Source organism: Felis catus, chromosome A1 (genome assembly GCF_018350175.1).
Source record: "Felis catus isolate Fca126 chromosome A1, F.catus_Fca126_mat1.0, whole genome shotgun sequence".
Classification (NCBI taxonomy): domain Eukaryota; kingdom Metazoa; phylum Chordata; class Mammalia; order Carnivora; family Felidae; genus Felis; species Felis catus.
Genome location: NC_058368.1, coordinates 54,363,650 through 54,389,987, shown reverse-complemented (window position 1 = coordinate 54,389,987; position 26,338 = coordinate 54,363,650). Strand labels below are relative to the sequence as shown.

Sequence of the window (26,338 nt, the reverse complement as noted above, 5' to 3'; positions counted from 1 at the left end):
AGAGATAAAAATATACCACACATAGAAACGAGTAATAGTATGTCTCAAACTGTAACCCAGGCAATTTTGATGTAAAATTGCCAGATAATAAATACAGAAAAGATTATTAACTAGATTGTTAGGAAAGATAAGTGTGAGTTCCCAAAGGTCAAGTTGTGACCTTTCCAAATGTAACTCAAATACCAGCTGCGTTCATGCTGCCCTTTTAACGCAAAGATCCATGTCTTGTGGAAATTCTCAAGCACCCGAAAAGGTTTCTGAGAATTCCAGAGGAGTTTACACTTTCTTGAACACCTCTGGTTTCAAGTTTCTGACTCCAAATGTCTGCCTGCTAAGATCCTTTTTCTTTCTTTACCTGTCAAAGAATTCTTTATCTCTGCACTGGAGGCCATACAAATAGAAAACTCAACCTTTTTTCATAGTTTTAACCAAAATAAGCTAACAAGCACTAGTAGTATTAATAGTAGTAGTAGAAGTAGTGTGTTTGGAACAATACAACAGCCACTCAAGTCAGGAAAGCTGGAAGGAATTTACAGAAGAATATGAAGAAAGAGTTGGATAAGAATATGAATTAGACTGAGTTGTGCCTCTTACTACCTCTATGATCTTGGTCACATATTTGTAAAATGATAACATCACCTCAAATAGTTGTACTAAGTAGTTACTAAGGACATTCATTAGCACGATGAAGGAATACAAATAAAAGCCCAATAATATTAGTTATTAATATTATTGAATTCTTTTGTTAAGAAAGTAAACAAGTTAAAATTTAATTTCTATTTATAGAAGTTCATTAGCCTGTTTGCAATATTTAGACCACCTTTTCTCTTTTCTCCGTCTACCTACTCTAATCTCTCCCTTCTTTCCCTTCCCTACACTAAGGGGCAAATATATATGTATGTCTCTCTCTATATATTATATATATATATTTATTTATATATATTATATATATTATATATTATATATATTATATATATTATATATATTCAAATATATATATATTCTATAGAACATATTGTGTTCTCTTTCTATAGAATAATTCTATATTCTTTGGCATCTACTGACAAACCAAATTCTGAAATTTCTGTTGCTCATTCTAAGATCTGAGGCTGAGATTATTATAAATACCTGGGAGGACCTGATTAAGTGAGCTGACAGAACACCATCCTGGTCTAGCTGTACAGGAGGCAGAAAGGGTATCTTTCTTATAGTTACAGAATCTCATTTCCTTTCTAACCAAGGTTCCTGGATTGATGTGAGAGGACTAACGTTCACATAAATATTCCAAAGTCAACTACTTCAAGAGTTCATTGTATAATCACATGTTAAGAAGAAAAGGGCAACTAAGTAATATTATATTTTAGTAAATTCATTGCTGTCTGATTATACTTAAAGAACATAATGATGGAATTGATTTATACTTAATAGTGGATTTTTGAACATTGGCCTATTGGATCTAAGTCTACGAACTCAAACCACTTTGAGATTTGGATGAATATATCAATGAAAAGAATATATTAATATGAATACATATTTATATAGATAAATGAATATATCTATAGGTAAATATATCTATTTAAAAATTCACACACAATACACACACACATATGCATTTTTTTCAGGTGATTCAAAGAATACCAGTAACCCATGAATTTATGAAACTCCAGCCTAAAACGCTTGATCAAAAGCAAATCCAGAAATGAGCAGTGATCTGCTCTGGTTCTGTCAGTGCAATATGGAAAACAGCCAGAGCCCAGTTTATACATAGCTGAGTATCAATACATCCAAGTGAATATTTGGAATGCAGACTAATCTACACATGGCATCATTAATGAATAGTGTCCACAAGATGTTCTAACAGCCACCTAATGATCAGGCCAAAAGATACAGTGATCCATTAAAATACCAAAGTTCAGTAATACAGTGTCTCAGATGAGGCACAATAGCTGGATCTATGAATTTACCCTGTAAGGTTAGACTAAAACCCACATGAATAGTTATGGAACTACGTACAACTTTCAGTCCAGTGCGCTTGCGTCCAAATCCTCAACCGCTGCTCAATAACTGAAAACTAAGCTAAACAATTTAGCCTCTCCCACTTTCAGCATACTACTTTAAAACATTGAGCTCTTGATATCTACAAGTCATATTATAAAGAATGAAAGAAACAACATACGTAAAAAAAAAAAAAACCAAACTGTGCTGTGCCTGACATATAAATGCTCAATAAATCACTGATGTTTTTTAAGACAAGCTGCTAAATTTTTATGCCATTGTAAAATGATTGCAGTATATACTATTATGATAACAAAATATAAAATATACAAATAATGTAATGTATATTATAATTATAAAATATTTTTGAAAATTTCTTCAATCTCTTGAAAAAATATACTTAATAATTTTCTGCTAAACCATAGAATGCAGCCAGTTGTGCATTTAAGGCAAGGATTGGAGAAGCTTAGTCGAGGTAGACAAGGAGGGTTATTCATAACAAATCTGAGTCAAAATTAGATATGGATAAACACATGCAGCTAGAGGGTCAGGGAAAACGAAGCCCAGAAGGGAGGCATAACGTGAACAAATAGATACACATGGAAACCAGAAGGTAGGACAAGAAGGTCGTTTCAGTGTCAGTGGGGAAAGAACGTTTCAAATAAGTGGAAAAGGACAAGGCAAAACAAACAGAAGAATAGATTTGAAGTAGCAATAACAAAAACGGTCTGGATTACTAAACAATCCTTCAATCAGAGAGAATAATCTTCAGCCCGAGAGTTTTTATATGCTTCTTGGTGAGGATGTGGGAAGCCCAGAATCTATACTAAGTGGCAGGACTGAGAAGAGGCAAGAGAAAACTGATGAGAAGCCACATCAGCACCCCGGATGGTGACTCATGCTGTGAAGGCAGGAAACCCTTCTTTTAGTACAAAGGAGAGAGTGTTCCAGTAAGTTCTCTTTTGCCTTAAAGTAGTTCCTCAAAAACTATTCACTCCCAAAGGCAATTATTTCATTTACCTTTTTACTTTATAATCAGTTCAGAATATCAATGCTGAAAAGGTCATTCAGTTTATCTTTTCAATCAATGTTCAGAATAAGCAGGACATATCTTTTGAGTTTCAAAATTGTGTGTAATACTACAGAGCAGGACATACAACCAAAATCTGAAATGAAAATGCTATGCTTAATTCAATCAAAATGTATCATACTTGCTTTTACCATAGCACTTGGTATGGACATTTGGATAATTTTAATATATTTTGCAAATACAAAAGCATAAAAGAATGGATCAAATAAAAACTAGTTAATGTATCTTAGAAATGGAATATTAGCTTAATTTTTTTTAATTTTTTTAGGATTTTTATTTACTTTTGAGAGAGAGAAAGAGAGAGAGCATGAACAGGGAGGGGCAGAGAATGAGAGAGACACAGAATCCGAAGCAGGCTCCAGGCTTTGAGCTGTCAGCACAGAGCCTGACGCGGGACTTGAACTCACAAACCATGAGATCATGACCTGAGCCGAAGTCAGATGCTTAACCAACTGAGTCACCCAGGTTCTCCTATTATTTTTTTTATTTTTTAATGTTTCTCTTTGAGAGAGAGAGAGACAGAGTGCAAGCAGGGGAGGGTCAGAGAGAGAGGGAAACAGAATCTGAAGCAGGCTCCAGGCTCCGAGCTGTCAGCCCAGCAGGGCTCGAACTCACAAACCATGAGATCATGAGCTGAAGTCAGAGGCATAACCAACAGAGCCACCCAAGCACCCCTAGAATATTATTTTATAGAAAGGAAGTAACAAAATATAATTCGATTTGACATTTTTACTCATTGCCTTCATTAATTTTTTCTGATCACCATCTCATTAATTTCTCAGAGAACTCATCTATTCCATCTGCAATATACTAGAATGTAGACCCCAGGTCTTGAAATGAAGCAATGAAAAGAAGTCAGGAGAACTAATTTAAATTCCCAGTCTTATCTTTTGTCAAAAGATGACCATAGAAATTTCACTTATCCTCTATGCTTCTCAGTTTGCAAATCTAAAATAAGGGGAAATTATTCTGTTAATTATTTCATATCCTTTCTAGCTAAAATAAATGAAGGAAAAGGAGTAGGAAGAGAAGGAGCAGGAGGAGGAAGGGAGAAGAAGAAAGAGAAGAAGAAACAATTTTGGTGACTATTTTCTAAATCATTTAATTGCCTATTTACTAAACATCCTCTCAGAGTTAAAATTTTGTGACCATACTTTCTTTTACTCCTAATGGGAATTTTTGTTTTCTGATATACACAGCTACCTCTCTTTCCAAGTTCTCTTGTCTAAACATTCATGATGGAATTGGCTATTCTCATTTCATGCTGATAAAACTGAACTTGAGGTATAAAATAATTCACCAAAGATAGCACAGTTATATTCTATGTATGTATCATTATTAGATATTCACCTCAAGATATCTAACATTTTTAATAAAAGATATTTAGATTCCATATATTTCAATATAATTTCAAAATAGCCTGTGTAATTATGCTAAGGAAAGTACTTGGACAGCTAGCATTTGTTATAGGAGGATTTTCCCTGAATAGTCAGAAGATTGAATGCAGGAAATAAGTTATCAACCAGTTAGTGTGTATTTTTTTTCGAAGTCTTACTCATAACTTCCCTAGCTGTCATTTCATATAACCATACTTTACCTGTAAATTAAGGTCTCCTTTTATCAAACTCAGCTGGGGGTTATTATATCAGATTTAATGCCTCTCTAAAAATGGTACTACATGTGGATTTATATCACAAATGGAAAATCTGAGAATGAAGGACATTTTCCATGTGGCAGTCTCATAAAACTATCACTTTTAACAAACAACTTGAATTCAAGAGAAATTTGCAAAAATCTTTTAAGCACATTCATGGTCTTAGGAGGAAGTGCTAATATGGAGTCTGTCTGCTCAGCTGCAGCTGCTTGATTTATGAAAGCATAAACAACCGTGACTCATTCTAGGGAAGTTATAATTACCATATGGAGTGTTAAATGTACAGACACTTCGTAAGGACCAGTGCAGTAGCTTAAATTATAGTCATTATGCTATCCCCACTCCCAAATTTTGCTTTAATGCCTGCTGAGGAAGAAAAAAAATAAGTCCCCTTACTCAGTACCTTTCACAATCAACTCCACTGCATCTTGCAAAGAAATATACATGAAACCACTTCCTAGAAGAGGTATGTAAAAAGTGATTAGCAAGGTGACTTCGATGGCTACTTCCTCAAATATTTAGTGATGAGTTTCTCAGCACACTTATTCTATGCTGCGCATAACGCTACACAGTATGTTTGTTGCTGGCAATGATATGTGCAGGCCCTTTAAGGTAGCACAGTACAGTTGAAGAGGCAAAAAACTAAACATTTGAAATAACCGTGATGTACGATTGGAAATATGTTTCAGTGAAATTATGATAAGTACAGAGTTCCTAATAAAATCAATAGTATGCAGATAATGAGAGGGGGAAAAAAAACAAGCAAGTTAGCTTTTTCTTCTCTCTATTCCAAAGAAGTATTTATTAGCATTGTATCTTTCCATCGATTGTCCAACCCACCACTTAAAAGGTATCTTAAAAAACAGTTAACCTTTAGTCAGTACCTCCTCGCATCCAGATGCTAAACTGTATGTTGAAGCACAATATGTGAATAGATCTCACAGAATCTTGGCTCTCCCATTAAGGTGCCCTAAAACCAATAGGAACCCATTGATAGTTTTTAAACAATACTGGAAAAGATTTATCTAAAGTTCAGTGTGTTCTAGGCACCACTCCAAGTATTCTAAATCTAACAACTCATTTACCCCTAAGAAACTCTATGAGAAACACTGTTATTATTCCTATATTGCAGTAGGGGAAGCTGAGGCACAAAGAGCTGAAGTAACTTGCCTACAGTCACATATAATGGAGTCAGAACTCAAACACCTGGATACTCTGGTCTGTGCTACTATAATTCTCAAAGAAGAAAACGATATCAGCACTGAACTTTGAGAAGATTGTGGCATCAATGTACAATATGTATCTGAATAGGCACACAACTGGACAGAGAACTACTAATTAGAACATTAGTAGCCGTATTTCAACCATACTCCAGGAAAGCAATGCATGTAAGAAAGGATATGAAAGTGATTTCACGGTATCTGGCCACTAATTGGACATGGAAAACAGAGGAGAAAGAATTCAGATATTCCTAAGGATTTGAGCTTTAGAAACTGGGAAGATGTCCTAATAGAAATAGAGATGAGTAAAGGAAAGTGTTTGTGGAGGGAAAACAAAATCATATTCCAACTTCATGTTGCCAGGGAGAAGCTGTGGATCCTGTCCGTGTTGTGTAGACAAAGCACAATCAACCGTGCTGTAGAAATCAGCTCTCTTCCTGGATTCTATTTATTAGGTTGGGCATATATCACAGACAAATTTCACAGAGTATTTTCAGAGATACCCTATTCCTTTGCAATATTTTCCAATTGCATCTATAAATATATATTTAACCTTGAGGAACTCTACTGACATACGAGGTATTTAACAGGCTTCGGACTAAATGTTTAATGGGGAAGGGTCAACATGGCTCGTTGTCCTGTGACATAATCCATCACGTCCCTCTTTAATTCCTCTGCACAAAGTCAATTGGCTTTGGCTGCTGGAAATTATTATAGAGCTGAACAAGAAACGAGGCTAAGTGAATCACAAAGGTGGAAAAAGCGGCCATGGGAGTGCAAAACCCTGTGCAGGTAGCCAGGTGGTCTACAAAGCCTGCTAGCACGTTTTCTTCCAGTTGGCATATAACATCTGTTTCTACAGTGAAAGGGTGTGAAGAAAATGACTCAAGTGGTAAGGACTGACATATGCAGGGGAAAGGAAGTGATTTATTTTATATTAAGATTGTTACTGTTGCAAAAATAAAAGCACAACCTGAATATGTCTCTGTAAGACTTGTATAATATGTGTGTGTGTTTAAGAGAAAGATTGTATATTTTTATTAAATCATAACACAATAATACAGGGCTCTGAAAATCTAATTAGCACAATGAATAAAAACAGGAGGCCTATAAAAAAATTATTTTCTGAAATAAGGGTAGAATTCTACCAAGAGTTTAGAAATAAGAAAGGAGGGAAGGGAACTTAGGAAAGTATAAATTATTCATTTCCATCAGCTAGAAATGTTATATGTGAAAGAATCAATGTTTACTAAGAAAAATATCAAATAAAAATATTTTTAAAAGAAATGCTGGTTATAAATTATCACTATATTAATTTAAGAAGCCACTGGTTAAATTAGGCATTAAATATTTAGCTATTTTTTAATGTTTATTTGTTTTTGAGAGTGAGAAAGAAAGAGAAAGAAAGGGGGTGGGAGGGACAGGGAGGAAGAGAAGGAATCCCAAGCAGGTTCCACACAGAGTATGAAGTCTGATGGAGGACTTGATCTTACAACCTGATCATGACCTGAGTTGAAATCAAGAGAGGGACCCTTAATCAACTGAGCCTCCCAGGCACCCCGAAAGTGACAGCATTTCTGACTGAAGTTAGTATCATTATATTAGCCTCATAGAATGAGTGCATAAAAAAATAGGAAGAGACAGGTAATACAGGATAAAGATTGGTCTTTAGACTTAGAATGGACTCTAGATGTCAAATAGTTGAAACCTTGACTTTACAAATAAAAATGCCAGGTGCCATACAGGCGAAGTGACTTTCCCAAGATCATAGAACTGGAAATATTAGAAAAGAAGATTGGTTTGTGGGATTTTTAGCAATAGTAAATGGACATCTTTCTTCGGAACCACGATAAGCGATAAGAAGGGAGCAATATTGTCATAGTCTCAGAAGAAAGGGAACTAACTGGGTGAAGAAGACTAACATAGTCAGAAGAAAGGGAACTAACTGGGAAGGAGAGGTGACTGATCAATTCACAATAAAGGTAGAAAGAGTATATTGGGTCCCAGAAAACAGGAAAGGACCAGAGGACAAAATTGCAAGAAATCAGCAGAAAGCAAATGTGATGTTAATCATTTTTTTTTTAATTCTTCTAATGAGAAACAAGCTTTCTGAAATCTGAGGAAACACTGTACTTATGGTGCAGTCTCACTGGGTAGACACAAAGCAGGTAGCCCAGTAGGTAATTACAGTGTTATTTCCTTTTCTGAATGAAAAAGACAGCAATAAAAGATCTTGAGTATTTGAAATAAAACACTGTTGGCATATTAAGTATTTGGCGAAGATATTTATCTAGCAAAAGTGGGTGAGAGGCAGGGAGAAGGGAGAACTATTTTTTTTTTCTTTGAAGGGACCACTTCAAAATTAGAAAACATTGAAATGATGAGAAAGAAATAGCATGTGCCAAAAAAAAAAAAAGTATCAAAGTTGTTTTCTCTTACACGGTTTCTCAGTTATTTATAGAGTAAAATATGGAACAAAAATCTTACTGTTAAATTTTGTGAGTCGGAGCATTTTGGAGAGCCACTCTGACCTCCCCCGTTTCCTCCATCCTACAGGGCATTATGAGCCTTCCTCACTCCAGCGCTCCTCCCGCGGTGTTACTGTGACCCCTTCACACATCTGACCCTTTGCCCCTGACAGCACTACTTCTCTGTTATCCTGGTACACAGCTTATAGTGAGTATCTCACAATGTGAAATTACTCAGCTCAAAAGTACTTCTTTTGTCATGAGAATAATGCTGTTATATAATGCACGTACAATAATAATAGTAGTCACACATTTGTGACAAATGGGATGAAGTGGTATGGTCATACCCAAAGATGCAAGAGGGGAGAGTTTTTCAAGCGCTATCTTCAGAAACAATGTTGCCAGAGCTTAGGCAAGTGCTTTCAAGGTAGGGAAAATAAATGAAAAGCAGATTTTTCTCCCTAACAAAATTGCCAGTGGGTAAGGCAAAGGTTCAGGAAAACAGGAGGTTTCTAATATATTAGCCACCCGTTCAATGTCTGGCAGCAATTAGGAAAATAAACAGGATCCTGAGTTGAATTAACAGCACCAATTAAACTTTCCTGCAAACGCATTTATACCAATAACTAGTGGGGCAACATCTGGAAAATTATTCACAAAAATGATGCCTGATATTTCTGATATTCTCAAAGAAAACAAGCAAAAAAATTAAAAATAACAAATGGGTAAGTGGTAAGAGCTTTGTACCAAAAGGGAACTAATTCTGACTTTTGCCACAACTTTAAATGAAAGTCAGATCAAACTTTTTAAAGATTTAAAAGGTACAATTGCCTTTTTAGTCTATTTTTATATGCAAAGAGCTAATTCTAAATATGGGCTAAGACACAGAAATTCAAAAAATTGTATTTAAGATAGATACTAGAACCTTACAAAACTGACAATGAGGTAAAGATATTGTACTTAATACAAGCTTGATGGAAACAGCATTTTTGAAATCATGTAAAATCCTTAATAGTCTCAGCAAATTTTTGATTCTAGAAGACTTTGGTGAGGTTTTTTTATTTTAATAAAGAATCCGCTGTAATAAAATAATTCCTCCTTTATGTATCTCAGCTGCATGTCAGGAATCCAAGTTAGGAATATTTGTATTAAAAAGCTTATCATAGGGGCGCCTGGGTGGCGCAGTCAGTTAAGCGTCCGACTTCAGCCAGGTCACCATCTCGCGGTCCGGGAGTTCGAGCCCCGCGTCAGGCTCTGGGCTGATGGCTCAGAGCCTGGAGCCTGTTTCTGATTCTGTGTCTCCCTCTCTCTCTGCCCCTCCCCCGTTCATGCTCTGTCTCTCTCTGTCCCAAAAATAAATAAACATTGAAAAAAAAATTAAAAAAAAAAAGCTTATCATAAATAATTTTTTTTTTGAAGTTTAAAAAACATTTCTCTATGGAAATCACAGTAGTGGCAGTTTGCTTTCTAGAGTCTTCAACAGTCTCTTTAATCTATGTGCCTGGAAATATACTATCAATTGCATTATTTCAGCTATACCTAATTTTCCTTACTCAATAAATGCATTCCGGGGCACGTGGGTGGCTCGGTCAATTAAGTGTCTGACTTCGACTCAGGTCATGATCTTATGGTTCGTGGGTTCAAGCCCACGTCGGGCTCTGTGCTGACAGCTTGGAGTCTGGAGCCTGCTTTGGATTCTGTGTCTCCCCCTCTCGCTCTCTGTCATTCCCCCTCTTATGCTCTCTCTTTCTCAAAAATAAAAAACATTAAAAATTTATTTAAAATTCTAATTTAGAATGTAAGGAGCATAAGAAGTCTGATTGTGTTTGTTTGGGAGCAGTGAGGTGACACGAGATAGGCTTCAATAAAAGTACTTTAAAAGCCCAAACACAGTGGATTGCAAAGGAAGATGTTGGCCACTGGGAGAAACTGATGTTGGGAAACCAGTCCTAAAATACGGAAATAATATAGGTCAAATAAGACAGCCCAGCATTGGGTTTTGGAGATGAGAAGTTTTAAGAGACTTTAAAAGATGCTTAAACATGTGAAAATTGAACTAATTAATTTTGGAGAGCCAAACAGCAAAAAGTTAAGGCTCTCAAATTGAGCCTGGATAAATAGAAGAATGGAGATAGAAAGGGTTGGCAAAATGAGGTATTTAATAATGCACCCATTTCCATTTGCGATGCTAGTAAAATAGAGTTGCTGATAATTACAGGAGTTTTAGTTAAATCCTAATGCTGAATGAGATTATGGGAGAGAAGAGGATTTGCATAAATGCATATATTTAAGGAGTTATGGAATGAGTGGTGAAATGGATTCAAAGATGTTGAAGAGTGTTTCTTCTGGGAAGCCAAGGAAAAGTGCATGTCACAGAAGGCCTTGGTCAATAGATAAAATGCTACAGAAGGGTAGAGGAAGATGAAAAATGAAAAAGAACCAGTAGGATCTTCAAATACTACCCATTCATATGCCATGTATTATTCCCAAACTTGTCTGCATCTAATTCTTTTACTTTTTTTTTTAACAGGGTTTATTTCTACCATCTACTTCACCAGAAGATATCAGTTTTATCTTGACGAAATAATATTCCAGCTTTAATAAGTCAGTTTTCATAAGGCAGCTTCTATTTCATTAGACTCTACCTCTATGCCTCGCAAGTTTCACCAGGAAATTACCGAGTATTTGGAATTATGACTGGCTTGTAGAAATCATTGAATAATAGTAGGTTGGATAAAAGTATGATAATGGTTTAGGGGATATGCAGGTATGGTTGGGAGCGAACATGAAAAGGATTTGGAGAACATTGAGAAAGTAGAGTAAGAACTCTATCTGAACAGTCTGGACTGCATTTAGGTATAAGGTAAGGTGGAGTTTTGGAAAGATATGTCACAGGTTTGCTCAATCTTATCTCAAAATTCATTAGATTTCATTGCACTTCTTTAAATCTTTCACTGTTAGGTATTTCACCTTGTCTTTACTTTATAAAATTTTTTACTTTACGTTTTTTCTGGAATTCTATTTTGTCACAGTATCAGTTTAAAAAATCAATAATTCCCTTAAATATTACTTTGTTTTCAAATATAACTTGGAACTTTAAAAGCCTGTAGCTAATGAAAAGCCACATACAGTAATTTTGAAATCCTACCAAAAAATCTATGCCAATATATGCAAAATATTCCTGCAGGTTACCAAAGCCACATTTAATAAAAATGTAAATCCAATAAAAGTTTCTAATAATTCTGCTTAATTAAAATTGTACCCATGTATAATGAATTATTAGGAAATATTCCCTTATTTCTTCTTACCAACACCTACATGGCATGGCTCTCTCCTCACCTCTGCCCCACTATTACCTTCTTAATAAGTTATTTGTATTTCTCACAAGGTAAATTAAAGCCAAGTTTTTGTGTTATTCTGCCCTCCTTCTCACCCTTAACCTGAACTTGGCATTATGACAGTTTTGAAAGAGAGAATGACGTCAGCTCTTCCTTGAGTTTTTGAGTCCCTTCCTTTCAATTTCCTCTGGTTTTTCACCCATCTTTGGTTACTTTCTTTGGCTCTTGATGGAAGGCAACCAGCATGATAGGATAAATGAGTTATAAAAGGGGCTTAACTTTGAATCATTAACCCACATTTGTGCTTCTAAGGTGAATTTCAGAGCAACATAGGGACTTCCGACTCTCAGCACCAGTGATTTGGGTGTGAAGGACGAAGACAAGTTTGGAATCTTAATTGTACTCTTTCTTTCTTCCTCCCTTTGCCTTCCTCTCTCCTCTCCTCTCCTCCCCTTCTCTCCTCTCCTCCCTCCTTTCTTTCTTTCCTTTTCTTTCTCTTTTTCTTTATTTTTCTCTCATTCTTTCTCTTTTCCCTCCCTCCCTTCCTCCCTTCCTTCCTTCCTTCCTTCCTTCCTTCCTTCCTTCCTTCTTCTTTTATTTGAGTTAATCTTCTTTCCAAACATTTCCCAATCTGGAGAATCCCTAGGACAGATATTTAAAGTGGAAATTTGTACTACCCAACTTTCAGTTGTGACCTGTATTTCCCAAAACTATTATCCACATCCTCTGTGGAGCAACATGGATAAATTGCACTTCTCCCTAAAATCTTTTCATTTCTCAAATTTTAGGTCCTGGGTAACTGTTGTAATTTAATGGCAGATATTCTTCTATGCAAGCCATATCCTTGTATTAGAAAAGCTTGACTGCCCTTGCTTTGATCTCCTGACTTCTTTAAATGGGTCGTATTTATAAATTTCAACATGGTTTTTACCTACATCCTTTTCTCCTTTACTTAAAGAACAAATACATCTTACCACTGAGTTTATTGTTGTTATTGTTGTTTCATATGGGTTGTCATTCGATCACTACATCAAATCCTGTGTGTAAAGATGATTCTGTGTCTCACTGAGTTTTTTCCCAATATCCACAACTTCAGCAATAGTTTTTAGTTTACTTACAGAGTTGTGAAGGTTATTTCCTAACTGTAGTTTTCCTTCTTACTCTTCTTAAAACAGACTCCATGTTTCCATGGAGGATAAGTCCTTGTTTTGTGGTAGTATAGTTAAGTTTTTCCTTCATCTGATGGAAAAGCTTCCATGCGATAGGTATCTGAGTTTTCCTTCATCTTTCTTTGTTAACTAATTCAACTCACTTGCTGTGGTTAACACATATGATACAGCCAAAATCTTAGTATTTACTACCTAACATCCACTGGGGGCCTTAGTCAAGACAGACCATCACAAAAAAGCTCATCTCCGGATGTCCTGGAGACAAGCCAAGAGAATTACTATGGCTTCAGTTTTGATTTTTTTTTACTTATGTTCTTTCACCTTCTCTTCACCCAACCCCCCAAACTCATAAAGAAATAAACAAGAGCTTATTTGAGAGCACATCGTGGGATTGGTTCTCTGAGAAGTGCCACACTGAAGCTTATAAATTGTTTCTGACAAAGCTGCCTCTTTGTTCCCATAAGTTAGTGAAGATAGTGATGAGGAACAAGCAGATATTGAAATGAAACGAAACGAAACTAAAACCACCTCAAGGGATAGAATCTAAGCAACCATTTTGTACCATTCAGATCTGTCTGGTACCACCAGTATGAAATCCAAAACAAACACACTGCAGCTATACCTATTTTAATGCGAATTCATCTTCACCCGAGAAACAAATCTTCTATTATCACCAAAACCAGATTCTTATTAATTAGACACCTTGGATTAAGTCTATTTCTAACACAAAGACCTAATTTCTCATGTGTAAGGGATTGAGACTCCAGAGCAAGTCTCTTTCATACACCTTGTTAAAGAATACCAAAGATAAATGGTCAGAGTCATAAACCCTGAGGTCGTCTGTATCTCCTACTGATTTGTGTGTGAAAAACACACCATAGACAGTCCAGGCAAATCACTATTTAATTGTTAGTGTCAGGATCCACACATGAACATCACAAAGTGCCCTGTACCATCATTGCCTTGGGTTCCATGTATTTCCTGTCCTTGACCCCCAATAGGACAGTAGGAGAGAAGAGGTAAAGCAATTTTTAAATTAAATCCCAACTGACCTCACCACACCGTTAGACATATAAGTGTTATAAAGAGATAGAATGCAGGGGAAAAGAATCATAAATCATTCTTACACAAAATAATGAACTTTGTTTCTTCCTAAATTTTGATAACTCATTCAAGGTGATGTCGCTTTTTCGGGGGTATTGTGATTATCTATGAAATAAAATAATTTAAATAAACATTTCAAATAAAAAACATTCTATTATATTTCTTAACTTGATAAGATCAGTAGTCTGACAAAGTTTTTATAGCCATGGCAAAAATGGGGACAGATGATGCAAATATATGAATGTTATTATTAATTTTGCCCTCTCATTTACTGTGCCACCAGTGATGGGGAAAAGGGATCATTGTACAGGTAGGATCTTTCTCAAAGGTCACAAAAACTGGTTGGAAGAGTACACAAGTGTTAGATCAAAGTAGGATCTATAGTAGGTATGAAATTAGAAGATTATGTTCTTCAACCCCATGTCGTAATAGGCAAAGCAAGGCCCAAAATAGTAAAATTAGCTAGTCATAGTGAAAAACCAAGGAAGTGACAGTGCCAGGTGTAAAGAGTCAGTCTCTTGACTTCCAGTACAATAGTCTCTCCATTGCTTTGTAAGAGAGATGCAGTGGTCATTTTTTATCCTCTTGGGCTGCGTTTTGTTGTGTCTAGAGAATCCTCCACCTACTATGTGTGACAGAGAACATCTCCCATCATTGAAAGTTTGAAAAGTTTTTGTAACCTCTCATGCAGCTAGGGTGTGGACACATGAAATCAGCAGTCAATCCAATGCCCTCGGCACAGACTTCAAAATAGAAACAAGGCAAGAAAAGCAAGGGTTTGCAGCATTGAATATGGTGAAAGCAGTGGCAGCAATAGCCGTCATGCCCAGAGTCCTGATGCAACTGTCATGTGATTCTAGAAGCACTGTGCAAAATCTGTCCAGTGACAGTGGATTCATAGTGAAAGCTATGGAGGTTTTGTCCACTAGTGGTGACAGTGGCATCTTCACGGCCAATTCAGAGACCTCAGTTCAGTAAGACACAGAACAAACAGGAAAGCTGAGAGGTGGCCCAAGAATAAATAAGTCATATAGGTAATGCAATTTTCTGCCTGAGCCCAGATGCAGTACTTTTTCCTTGTCAAGCATGCCTAAAGACATCTTTGGCCTTAAGGTCTCCTACGAGCTGTAGCTCTGGCTGAAGTGTGATACGAACAGCCATTGACTCCAGCAGACCTTACTCGATGAGGCTTGATAATGAGTAAAGTTAATTAGTTTGTCATGCTTTTCTTGTTTCAGTTTCTGTGTTTTCTTTCTTTCTTTCTTCTTTCTTTCTTTCTTCTTTCTTTCTTTTTTTGTTTTTATTTATTTTGAGGGGGAGGGAAAGGGCAGAGAGGGAGAATCCCAAGCAGGCTGTCAGTGCAGAGTCCAACGTGGGGCTTGAACTCACCATGAGACCATGAGCTGAGCCACAACCAAGTGAGACACTTAGCCAACTGAACCACGCAAGCATCCCTACTTTCTTTTTAAATATGTGTTAGATATTAATAAAGGGATGCCTGCGTGGCTCAGTCAGTTGAGTGTCTGACTTCGGCTTAGATCATGATCTCGTGGTTCTTGAGTTCAAGTCCCACATTGGGCTCTGTGCTGACAGCTCGGAGCTTGGAGCCTGCTTCAGATTCTATGTCTCCCTCTCTCTCTGCCCCTACCCTGCTCATGCTTTGTCTCTGTCTCTCTCTCTCTCTCTCTCTCTCAAAAATAAATAAACATTTAAAAAAAGAAACTAATAAAAAGCTGATGAAGTCAGAAATGAAAAAATAGTGAAAGGAAAAATTAATTTATTAGTATCTGTACCTATACAGTCAGTCTGGATGGGACATTGAATGCCAAACTACTTTAAGAAATGTCATAGTTCATGGTCCAACCACTGAGAAAACTCAAATGTGTACTGATCATTTTCTTGCCATTTACAGAACTATTCCAAACAAATGACTGTCATGAATCGAGTCTGCTTAAAATAGATGTTTGAAAGATGTTCTGTTGACACAAACTCCCTGCATTTTTTGTTGTGTTTTGTTGCTGTGCACTGTGTGTAAACAGTGGCCATGTTTCATGGAAGGTATTGATGCAACATCTAGTAAGAACTAATGCCATCTTCTGTAACAGTAATTTCTGTAGCTTCCAAAGTAACGTCGCTGTCTCTAACTTCTCTGAGCTTCCTGAAAAAGTGATCTGTGACACAATGACTTATAATTAAAAATATATATATAATTAACCCTTGAACAGCATGGATTCAAATATCATGGGTCCACTTGTCTATGGATTTTTTTCAATACAGTAGTGTACATGTGTTTCCTCCTCATAATTTTCTTAATAGCATTTTCTTTACTCTAGCTTAATTTATTGCAGGAATATAGCATGTAACACATATATCATACAAAATATGTGTTAATCAACTGTTTATGTTATCTGTAGGCTTCCAGTCAACAGTAGGCTGCTATCAGTTAAGTTTTGGAGAAGTCAAAATTTATACCCAGATTTTCTACTGCATGGAGGTTGGCACCCCTAACCTCGGCATTGTTCAAAGGTCAACTGTATTTATTCTTCACCCTTTTCCTGGCACAGATCTCCTACAACCCTTGGAATTTCCTGTGAGGAGAGCCAGAAAGGTTTTCTTTGTTATGTTAATATGGGGACTTTTGGACTGTACCTAAGGATGGGGAGTTAGTTGCCCAGGAGAACCAACAATGTGATTAGAGAGTTGGAACTTTCAGTTCCACCCCCCTGACCTCTGGGGAGGGGAAAGAGGGTGGAGATTGAGTACAATCAGTCACCAAGGCCAATGATTTAATCAATCATTCCTTTGTAATGAAGCTTCCATAAAAACTCAAAAGAACTCAGTTCAGAGAGCTTCTGGTTGGTAAACAGGTACTGGGGGAGTGGCATACCTGGAAAAAGCATGGAAGCCACACTCCCTCTCCCAATACCTTGCCCTTACATCTCTTCTAACTGGCTATTCCCAACTTACATCCTTTTATAATAAACCAGAAATCTAGTAAGTAGAATGTTCCTATGAGCCCTGTGAACCACTCTAACAAATCAATCCAACTTAAGGAGGGGATTGATGGAACCTCCAATCTATAACCAGTTGGTCAGAGGGTCAGAAACACAAGTGACAACCTGAGCTTGTGACTGGCATCTGAAGGGATGCAGGGAGTCTCATAAGGTTCAATCTTTCCCTATTTATAGTAAGTTTGTGTATTGACCTTAGCAAATCCTATCTCCAGAAATGCAAAACAAAATAAGAGATCAAACTGGTAAAAGCAAAAACTACACTAAATTCATATGTGATTACCATTGCCTCATGTTTTTGCAAACCTGGTATCTTTCCCTTCATCCTTGATTTTTACTGATTTCAATGTTGAGGAATGCCTTAGACATTGTTTTTAATATCCTCCACAGTGCCTAATGTAGTATCTTGCATGTAGGTGTTTAATTATTAGCTTGTGTCAATCAAGTCTTAGTGCAAAATATCAATCCGTTACCAAAATTATATCCAACTACGCTTTCAATTTACCTATTTACAAATTTTAATACTGTCGTGTTGTCTGTTGGATAAGCCAAGGAAAATATGAACTAGAAATTATTTTGACAATACAAGAGTATTTTTCATTAAATATATTATGAATTTTATCTATCTTGATGTCATATTGTACTTAGCATAGTAGAAAACAATTGAGGGGTGCCTGGATGGCTCAGTGAGCTGAGTGTCAGACTCTTGATTCAGGCTTAGGTCATGATCAATCCCAGGATCATGGGATCAAGCCCCACATGGGGCTTTGTGCTGAGCATGGAGCCTGCTTGAGATTCTCTCTCTTTTTCCCTCTGCTCTTCTCCCCCACTTCTCTCTCTCTCTCTCTCTCTCTCTTAAAAAAAAAAGACAACTGATAAATATTGTAGAATAAAAAATAAATAAAATTGTATTAAGTTAATTATTAAGCAAAAATGGAAGTTAAAAGGCTCATCATCATAGATTTTTTTAACAACCACTATTTCAAGGCAGTTTTCTTATATTATTCAAATCATCCCTGTGAGTTAGATATTAACTTTATTTTAGACTAGAGACATGGCAAGGTATAAGATTAAGGCTTACAAAGTAAAGAGTTAAGGAACATGTTTTCTCACCTAACTATGACTTACTTAGTGGCTGTCTTGCATAATTTAATGACTATTATGCATGGACTATTATGCATATAAAAGTTCTTTATTATCATCCTATAAATAATTCCACTACTTTGAATTATGTGAATTATGCTTAGTAAAATAGACTATCTCATCTTCTAATCATTTAGAGAGGTTAAAGAAAACTATCTATGCCCACAAGGAGTAAAGGGGAAAAAAAATGATGTGAGTTCCAATGAAGAATATTCTGTCTGAAATTTTGCAAGAATAAAACTTCATCAAGAGAACATTTTCTTTAGCATAATGTCCTCCAGGCTCATTCATAAGCCAGTTACAGTGGAAACAAATACTATATAATTCCACTTATGTAAGGTATCTATAATAGTCAAATTCATAGACACAGAGGACACAATTACAGTTACCAAGGCCGGCGGGGGTGGGTGTTTTAATAAATGAGGAGCTGTTCAGTGAGTATCAAGTTTGAAAGTTCTGGAGTTTTTCAATAGAACATACTGCCTCTCACATATCTGCACATAGTCCAACAAGCCTATCAGTGCCATTTTTCCAATACCATTTGCTCACTTCATGTCTCTGTGTCACATTTTGGTAATTCTTGCGATATTTCAAATTTCTCATTATTATTATATTTGTTGTGGTCATCTGTGACCAGTGATCTTTGATATTACTACAGTAATTGTTTTGGGGCACCACAAACCCATATCACACAGTAACTTTAATAAATGTTTTATGTGTTCTGATTGTTCTGCCAACCATCTGTTCCCCTATCTCTCTTCCTTTATTCAGTTTTCTCTATTCCTTAAGACACAACAATACTGAAATCAGGCCAATTAATGACCCTAAGTTATGGCCTCTAAATGTCCATGTGAAAGGAAGAGTCACATGTCTCTCACTTTAAATCAAAAGCTAGAAATGGTTGACTTGGTGATGAAGGCATGTTGAAAAGCTGAGATAGGCCAAAGGGGAGGCCTCTTGTGCCAAACATTTAGCCAAGTTACGAATGCAGATGAAAAGTTCTTGAAGGAAATCAGAAGAGCTACTCCAAGGAACAAATGAATAATGAGGAATTAATGAGGGTGGCTACACTAAAGAAACATTTTCAGTGTAGATGAAACAGATTTTATTGGAAGAAGATGGCATTTTGGACTTTCATAGCTAGAGAAGAGAAGAAATGCCCAGATTCAAAGCTTCAAAAGACAGGCTGACTCTCTTGTTAGGGGCTAGTACAACTGGTGACTTAAAATTGAAGCCCATGCTCATTGACCATTCTGAAAATAATAGGTCCCCCCCCCCAAAAAAAAGATTTCTTTCAAAATATTACTGCTTGCTGACGATACACCTGGACCTGGTCACCCAAGAACTCTGAAGGAGATAAATAATGAGAGAAGTGTTTCCTTGCCTGCTAAAACAACATCCATTCTGCAGTCCATGGGTCAAGAAGAAATACATTTGGTAAGGCTATAGCTTCTATAGAAGGATTCACCATTCGAGATGGCATTAAGAACATTTGTGATTCATTAAAAGAGGTCAAAATATCAATATGAACTAGGGTTTGGGAGAAGTTGATTCCAGCCCTCAGGGATGACTTTGAAGGGTTCAAGACTTGTGTGGAAGAAGTAACTGCAGAGGTGATGAAAACAGCAAGAGAACTAGATTTAGAAGTGGAGCCTAAATTGTGACTGAATTGCTGCAATTTCATGATAAAATTTAACAGGTGAAGAGTTGCTTATTATAGATGAGCAAAGTGGTTTCTTGATATGGAATCTACTCCTGGTGAAGATGCTGTGAAGATTGTTGAAATGACAAGAAATGATTTAAAATATTGCATAAAATCATTTGATAAAGCAGCAGCAGAGTTTGAGACGATTGACTCCAATTTGAAAGAAGTTCTATTGTGAGTGAAATGCTGTCAAACACCATTGCATGCTACAGAGAAATTATTTGTGAAAAGAAAGACCAATCAATACAGCGAACCTCATTGTTGTCTTATTTTAAGAAATTCTCACAGCCACCCCAACCCTCAGCAGCCATCACTCTGATCAGTCAGCAGCCATAAACATCCAGAACGAATCTCAACCAGCAAAAAGACTATGACTTAATGAAAGCTCAGATGGTGGTTAGCATTTTTTAGCAATAAAGTATTTTTAATTAGGGTATATACATTGTTTTTTTAGACATAATGCTATTTCACACTTAATAGACTACAGTATAGTGTAAACATGATTTTGAGAGAGAGAGAGAGAGAGAGAGCATGAGTGGGGGAGACAGGCAGAGGGAGAGAGAGAGAATCTCAAGCAGGCTTCATGCTTAGCATGGAGTTGGATGAGGGGCTCAGTCTCATGATGCTGGGATCATGACCCCAGCTGAAATCAAGAGTGAGACACTTAACCAACTGAGCCACCCAAACACCCCTAAACATAATTTTTATATGCACTGGGAAACCAAAAACCTCATTTGACTTGCTTTATTTCTATATTTGCTTTACTGTGGTGATCTGGAACCAAACCTGAAATATCTTCAAAGTATGTCTGTAGAACACTTCTGAGAATTTTCTCTTGATTTTCAGGCTGCATTTGCACCTAAGTCTGAGCAGACTCCTCGAGACAACTACTGAGAAGAACCTGAGGCAAAAGATTAGAAAGATATGTGATAAACATTTGAGGTGAAAAGCTGTCAATGAACAGGGAGTTTTTTCCCCATTGTTATAGTTCAAATCAGAGGTATACATACGGATGGGACATAGGGTATCAAAAGCACCTGCTATAGTTTCTCAAAAATGGTCTTTAGCTATCCCATACAAATAGTTAATGGTTTCTATGTACTAGGTACTGAGCCATTGTTCCTGTCTTTTCTTTCATTTCCGACATATTTTGAGATGTTATGTATGAGTATGTTTTCACAGTATGAAAATGCAAGTAGTGGGGCCAGGCGGCTCAGTCAGTTAAGTGTCTGACTCTTGATTTTGGCTCAGGTCGTGATCTCATGGTTTTTGAGTTCGAGCCCCACATTGGGCTCCACACTGACAGTGCGGAGCCTGCTTGGGACTCTCTCTCTCCTCTGCCCCTCCCATGTTCATGCTCCCCCTCTCTCTCTTTCTCTCCCTCTCTCTCTCTCAGTAAATACATACATACATAAACTTAAAAAATTTTTTAAATGAAATGAAAGTAAATTCAATGTAACATTTATGCAGTCCTTTTAAAAAATCAATTTTACTAAATTATATTGATTGCCTAAATTATTTCCTTTTCAATGAGTTGCTGTGTATTGTAGTTCATAGCCAGAGAAACTGAATATAGCCTACTAAAACATCTGGCCTGAACTTGGTTTATAAAACTCCATAGGATATTCTGTTGCTAATGTTACTGAGTAGTTCAAATGCTTGAATTAGATTCTTATCAAATAATGTCAACCAACCTTTTATTTAATCATTGCTCAATACTCCTTATAAAATTCAGAAAATAATAGCAATATATATTAATTTCTGTCCAGATTAACCACATCCTTCTTTTGTCAAACAGAAATTTGAAGGTTTACATTCTTTATGTTTTATTCTACATGAGGAAAATAAACCACAATCTAGAAATTAGGAACTATAGAAATCGGATTAAATTGTCCTTGGTTCTAATTACATTGATTACAGAAAAATAATATGCATAGGGCTCCTGCAAGAAAATCCTATGCAATGAAAGACATATAAATAGCAATGGCATAATTGGCTCACAACATCCTGTGTTATCCAAAGATTTCATCTTAAACTTCAAAGAATCATACTTTCTTTTGTAATTCCAGAACTGTCTGTGATTACTTTCTTTGAGCACTTGGTGTTTATTAGCAAGGAAGTGGAGTTAGATTGACATCACATGCTTTCCTATACAAAATGTGGTCTCTGGACCAGCTGCATGGACATGACCTGAGGGGCTGTTTGAAAAACAGAAATTCAGGCTACTCTCTGGATATACTGAATCACAATCTGCAAGTCTAAAAGATCTTCATGTAATTCATATTCACTTAACATTTGAGAAGCACAGCTCTAAATGATAGGGTGTTTTTTTTTTCTATTGAAGGTGTATCTTATTTGTGGAATTGGAGATGGATAATAATGACAACAATGACAACAATGAGAATACCCCAGTCCCATGGAGTGAACCATGACTATGGTTCAGAACAGTTAAGCCACAAACTTTCTTTCCCTGGCTTGCACAACTGAGAAACAAACCTGCTGAGTAGCTACCCCCCAATTATTCCCAATTTCTTCCCTTCTAACTTATTCCTACCTCTCTGACAAGGCCTGGGTCTTGATAAACAATGAGAATACCCCAGTCCCATGGAGTGAACCATGGCTATTTCAAATCAATTGCATTATTTCCTTTTTTATACCTGAGGTTGGTTTAGGCTTGGGCATGTGACAGTATTCCAAGCAGATTTATATTAATCTTGCATTGTGTAAATCCTTTAAAAGGAATCTATACAGAAGTAGAGTTCAAAGTAATATGCTACAGGAAATCAGCAAAAACTGAGAAAATAATGTGTCACAATTTGGGGGGGTATATAATTCATTACTATAAAGTTTTCCTGTATTAGTAATGTATATTGCTATTTTTTCTCTTTATTTAAGAATGCTTCCTCCTGGGGCGCCTGGATGGCTCAGTCGGTTTAAGCAGCCGACTCGGCTCAGGTCATGATCTTGCAGTTCATGAGTTCGAGCCCTGCGTCAGGCCTGTGCTGACAGCTCAGAGCCTGGAGCCTGCCTTGGGATTCTCTGTCTCCCTCTCTCTCTGACCCTCCCCCGTTCATGCTCTGTCTCTCTCTGTCTCAAAAATAAATAAACATTAAAAAAAATTAAAAAAAAAAAGAATGCTTCCTCCCAACGACCCTATTACCCGTAGACAAAAATGTGTCCTGAGGAAATCAGTGTGCCACAAACTTAAATTATGTTAGAAAAATATGTCCTCTCTCATGTGATCTTTTGCATTTTGGAAACTTTGATGAGTTCTGAAGTTAGCTAAATGGGTAAAGTTGACCTTAAATTTAAGAAAGCCAAAAGGCTCTGTATTTGACAAGGGACCTCAGGGAAGTCACAGAGCCAAAAAACATGCTGCTTTTTAGCAGACCAAGACAGTGCCAACTTGCTCAAGAGATCTCCTTTTCTTGATGGTATAAGCTTGGGAAATGAGAGTAGTTCCACCTCCACCACTTTCTAGCTAAAATATCTGGAAACCTTAAGCTTTCAATCTCCAAAATAAACATCTTTCTCAAAATCAGATCCCCTAATCTCAAGTAAGCACTCATGGATTTGGAAGGGAAAACAACATAATATTTTTAAAGTTGGACATTAATTTTCACTGGGTCTCAGAAAGAATAATGGATTCTAGTATAAGATTTATACTTTTAAATTTTATAAAAATGTTTAATCTGAGAGAACTAGTGGTTTCTCAGTGAAGAAACTGAAACCAGAGAGTTTAGGTGGTTTTCCCAAAGTCACACCTGATTAGTGCCAAAATAATGACTGGACCCCATGTTTCTTACCTTAGTCCTATGCTTCCTCCTTCAATCAATATTCAACTATCAATATCTCCAGTAAATCATCTGCTGATTCATAGCATATTACTCCTTGTGTGTGAATTACATGAAAACGCATGCTTAATTCCAGACTGTGTACATATGTAAGAAATAAAACACACTGATATCCCATGGTTTCTTTTTAAAAACAGGACAAGAAACATCATATTTCTAATTGTGTACATTCTTGTTTACTAAAGAGGTTTATTACCAAAGTTGTGACTGGTCATAGAGTGAATGTAATGATTCTGTGTGTTTCTTCTATTCACTATGAAAAATATGGAGTCATTCAGAGATTTTTGAAAGGACTATACTTGCTAAAACTTTAATGACATAAAATTGTGGAAAATCGTAATTATTGACCAGTTCACTTCCAGTAAAATTCTATCCTTCTATTTTGATATATGGAAATTATATACAAACTCTATGTTGAATTATTATTTGTTCATCTTTTTTTATAGCTGGATGGCTTTTAGTTGTTAATATACTGATACTTATTTATATAATTTCACAACGTCAAATTATAATAGTATGTATCCAAAAATATTTTCAATCTGTTTATTATAATCCTGGTATTAACTTCAATAATCTTATTACTGTTAATCCTATATTAAGTTAATTTCTGAAGTTCCTTTCTTATAAACTTATATGTGTCCAGTTTTCTGTCATTATTATATGGATGATACCTTTATAACTATTGGTATTTATCACCTAACCATTTCAGGAAATTGTCCTTTTACTTTAATAAGAAATATTGTAATTATAAAATATTTTAGGAGCATCTGGGTAGCTCAGTCGGTTAAGCGTCCGACTCATGATTTCAGCTCAGGTGATGATCTCACGGGCCGGGGGATACAGTGCTGTGTGGGGCTCTGCACGGACAGTGCAGATTCTTTCTCTCCCTTCTCTCTGCCCCTCCCCCGCTCTCTCATGTGCTTTTGCTCATGTGCACACTCTTTCTCAAAATAAATAAATAAACATTAAAAAATATTTTAGCTCATAGAAACTCTAGGCCCCTGTTATTTCAGTATAAGCACCATTCTATCTCTAACAATCTAATAGGTGATTATCCACAATCAGGTGGATTTCAGGTTCCATTCCATTCAAATTGTTAGTAAAGTTCTTGCTTATATGGAATTAAAGCTTCTGTCATCCTAACTTCAGTGTATTTGATGGAATTAGTTTCGCCCTTTGGAGTAACATAGAACAAGTCTATCATTTTTTTCAAGGTGATTGTGGTTTTTGTTTATTTTCAATGGTAAGCATTAGTTATCATATTGCACTTTCCTTCCCCCCTTTCCAGCCCATCATCATGGTGATGATGACAATGTCCGGTATTTACTGAGGACATAGCATGGGCCAGGAATTATCTATATCATTTCACATGTATTAGTGTATTTAATTCCCCCCAATAGACCCACAAAGACCCAGTTACCATATGGGTAAACTGAGACTCAGAGAGATTGCGCCGATAGTTTCTTATCAGCTAAGAAACTGCACAAGAAAAGCAAACTTAGGTTTCTCTGGCATCAAAGCCACGTTTCCCCACCGTATCCTCTGCCTTTTACTGCATGTTATATATTTATTATACCATGTTGCTATTTTAATAAAGGATTCCATTTTAGTTAAATCTTCAGCTTTTCCACACTAAGTTCCTATTGCAAAATATGAGTTGCTGAGCCTTGTTCCTAAATTTCAGTTATTCTTTTATGTTGTACCTGTTTAAATACTTCCCAGTGAGTACTCTCATCCTCCTCCAAATGCCAATTGGTTACTGTGGAGACATAAATGTAAGCTAGAAAGCGATCAGGCCACTAATTGATACAGACAGTCAATTAGTGCTTCAAAGGAACTGGCTCAGTGTTTTACACATGAAGAACATGGGAGAAAGATTATAGTTTGTTATGGCATAATCTCTGTTGCTTCATTGTGGACTGGAGCTATACATGCTTCTGGATGGTTTCTACAGAAACTAAGCAAGTTTCTCACTGTTTGCTAATGGGTCGGTAGCATTATGGGAAACAATAATATTGTGTGATTTGAACCCATTAGCTTTCCCTTTCTAAAGTTCCAGACTGAACCAATTCCGACTCTGTTCAGGTCAAAAGTCTTCTTAATCTCTGTGTTATGCTGATCAAACCTCAAACTGTCGGGTCAAATTATTTCCATTGGGCCAGTTCTATTTGTGATTAATTAAAATTTCTTCTTGATTGCATACAGTTCTTTTAAATGTATAATCCCTTTATTGTGTAGCGAATTGAGAATATGGTCCTAATTTAAAAACAAATACTCATGTGGGCCTCTCAGTATGATGTAAGTCACCAATTTTGGTAAAGTGAAGAAAGAAAAATAAAACATTTTTTTTATTTTTGCATGAGTGTATGAATGCAATAACCAAGAGAAAATTATACCTGACTTGCCTATCATTGCAAATCACAAGAATTGATTAAAGGGAAAAAAAAGGTTTTTATAAATAAAATGTATATGCAGAAGGCCTTGATTCCACATTTTTATCCAACAGTATTTTAGTTTTAGAAAAAATAAGCATGGGAAAATTTTTAAGGTGGCAAACCTCCTCATTAGACTATAGGAATTTGAAAAT

At 36.3% G+C, this 26,338-nt stretch overlaps 2 long non-coding RNA genes across 2 annotated transcripts in view; one reads left to right on the top strand and one right to left on the bottom strand.

Annotated features, from left to right (window-relative positions):
• Positions 1-26,338, bottom strand: part of LOC111560110 — a 273,609-nt gene that overhangs the window by 61,439 nt on the left and 185,832 nt on the right. The window lies entirely within an intron of this gene.
• On the top strand, positions 8,516-11,703 carry LOC123384596. The gene is made up of 2 exons (XR_006595926.1): positions 8,516-8,635; positions 10,958-11,703. It is a non-coding gene; the product is annotated as an uncharacterized LOC123384596 (long non-coding RNA).